Genomic DNA, 2,902 nt, shown 5'->3' on the forward strand with positions numbered 1-2,902 from the left:
GCTGGGTTAAAAAGGGACAAACCCAGCTATTGGGTTGTTTTGACTCAGCGGTTGGGAACTGCTGGGTCAAAACAACCCAATAGCTGGGTTTGTCCCTTTTTAACCCAGCGCTGGGTTATATTTAACCCAGCATTTTTTAGAGTGTATGCATTAATAATATATGATAGTATATTATATTATGAAAATGTTCATATATTAAAGTCATTAAATTAATTTGTAAATATATACTATATATGCTTGAACATTTATATTAGGAACATTTATTTATTTATTTTGTTACCAAATTATAAAAACAGTAAAATAATTGGTTGAAGTTGAAATAACCTAATAAATATTAATGAGCTTTATAAAATTATTTTGTAACCACCACAAACAAAATCATGTCTAGCACTATTTGTTCTTTTCTTTCAACCAATTCTCTCTTTCCTTCCCTCTCTTCTCACTTTCAGCGTATGAATACATTTTGCATAATGTTCAGTGATGGTCTGTCAGGATGATGCTAACAGTACATCATTGAGGTGCAACTTCCTGCCCCAATCCGCTAACGAGCAGTAAGCCTCACCAACATCGTGCTCCGTCAGGTGCAGTGACAAGTAATATTAGTTTTCTTGCCTTTAATTAAATCTAAAGTGGCCCCACAGTCTACTGCGTAATTGGACACTTGGGTTGCGAGTTATCGGCCCCAAAGTTGATCACTACAAATACGACTGGATGGGCACGTTTAATACCCTCTGCTGTGCGGCTGCTTCCTGTGTGAACAAGTTTTCACAATTAATTTTCTACAGGTGACGGGTGACAAACACATTGTGACCCAATGTTCGCAAGTTCTTGGCCAAAAAAAGGTTCAAATGTGGACAGATTTTGTAGTTGGCCTGAACACTACTGAGGGGATCTGAAACACGCCATTTACGATCTCCGTTCACTTTTCCATTAATCTGATGAAGATTGGGCGCCGTCACCTTCAAAGCGTCTCTCTTGTATTGCTTTTTAGGGGCACATCTTTATCTGCAAGGCTAATGTCTTCTTGAAGTTTGTGGATCCTCCTGAGGTACAGACAGCAGAGGAGAGATGACTCGATGTGTTGAATATCTGATGCCTTCCTCTTTCCCCGCTGTGGCCATTACTCACCTCCTCGGAGATGATTGTTGAAGCCACAACAAATGCAAAATAGACACCGAGACACTGTGTGAGTTACATCTCAAAAATACACATTATGAATGATTACTTTCATAGGATGGATCTTAGCGCTCGCTCTCATCTCTGTTTTGTTCCTTCCTCAGTGCCTTTTGAGTCTTGTGTGTGTCTGTAAATGTAGAAAGGAAATCATTCAAGCGAGGACAGAAGCAAACTATGAAAAGTTAAGTAAGAAAGGATATTACTAGAGCTTAAAAGTCAACTTGAAATTGGCTCAATTTAATTTCTCAACATATATTCTTGGTCTTATTGTGAACGAAGCACATTACTCCAAAGATAGAAATATTTGTCTTCGTAATCCTTCATCAAAATGGAATAACTCGCATTGCCTTTAAAATATTTCCTTCAATGTTAAAATGAAGTGTCACTCACCATAAGGTGGGACAGGAGAGACATATTCCTTCATTTCCCTGCTGTTCTTAGCTGTAATTTAACTTCATGTTGCGGAATCCCTCTATATTAGCCGGCGAGCCACACAAAAAGAAAAAGACACATAACTGCAGGGATTCATAGCTTCTGAGGTAAACAGAAACTTTGAGGGTATCTCACAAATGTAAACAGCGGCTCTGGCAGCTTTCTGCTAATCCCCAACAGTCGCTATGGGCCTGGCGACCTGTGAGCCAATCAGAGTGAAGCATGGAATGAGTGAACCAATGACAGCAAAGCAGCTCAACAGCTCAGCTAATAACAAAGCAGCACTCTTTAGTGTTTTTTTGCAGATACATACCTCTACATCAGATGATTCCTCTCTTGCGCTTGAAAGATAAGAGGAGAGGTTATAATTTTTTATCACAATGGCCAGGCCTAAAATGATTTTAAACCCCAGCCTTATCTCGCTCTCTCATACTGCGCATGGAAACTTCACATAGTGATAAGAATCCATAATGAGATGAGCCACAGAAACATGGCAGCAAGAATATATCATGCTTATGGGAGTTTCCCTGCTAAATTGGGTCGTACCGTAGCCTTAAATTCTGTTAGCGGACTGTGCGAATGAATTAGGGAACTATAATTTGTGTTCTTGCTGAAAAAAGAGTCAACAGATTGTTTGCTCTGCACCAAATGCAATCACAAAAATTGATTTGTTTTGAAACACTCTTATAATTCTGCTTATTTAAAAAAAAAAAACAAAGTCATTGTGAACATAAATATTATCCATATTTACATTAACCAATACTAAATTCATCATCTTTTGCCTTTTTCACATTTTAATTATATGCTATTTACTATTTTTTTTAATGTTTTTATCTTGAAACTGTCATACAGTCAACTCATTAACATATTTCCGGTATATTTTATTTAACTGGCTAATAAAGTAACTTGCTGTTACTGGAATAGGAGAAAGTATTTTAAAATCAAGAGACACATCACCTATCACAGTATCTTAAACAACTGAAGATTTACTATTTGTATGTGCTATCGTTGCAACGAACCACGTACAGCCTACTGCTCCTTCATTAGCAAGTTAGCTTGTTTCCTTTGATCATTCATTATGTTGGCTTATTCAAGCTCGGAGGAGCACTGATAGCCTGATCAGGGGCTGTGTTTTCTCTCCATTTACAAAACCAAAAATGGCAAAGAGGTTGTGAGAGACTCAGGTGAATCTTTCCCAGCAGCTCTGTGAGATAATGAGCAGAAAATGGCAACATGTGCACGCACACATATACACACATAAATGAACAAATAGCCAAGAACACACTTAAACTAC

At 37.9% G+C, this 2,902-nt stretch overlaps 1 long non-coding RNA gene across 1 annotated transcript; it reads right to left on the reverse strand.

Moving 5' to 3' along the window:
- Window positions 1–1,565: 1,565 nt before the first annotated feature.
- LOC107600980 (uncharacterized) lies at window positions 1,566–1,996 on the reverse strand. Its single transcript, XR_001610868.1, has 3 exons — window positions 1,922–1,996; window positions 1,744–1,807; window positions 1,566–1,648 (listed from the first exon to the last, which is right to left on the reverse strand). It is a non-coding gene; the product is annotated as an uncharacterized lncRNA (long non-coding RNA).
- Window positions 1,997–2,902: the final 906 nt, after the last annotated feature.

The sequence above is a fragment of the Sinocyclocheilus grahami genome, unplaced genomic scaffold, assembly GCF_001515645.1.
Source record: "Sinocyclocheilus grahami isolate Dianchi unplaced genomic scaffold, SAMN03320097.WGS_v1.1 scaffold295.1, whole genome shotgun sequence".
Taxonomy (NCBI): domain Eukaryota; kingdom Metazoa; phylum Chordata; class Actinopteri; order Cypriniformes; family Cyprinidae; genus Sinocyclocheilus; species Sinocyclocheilus grahami.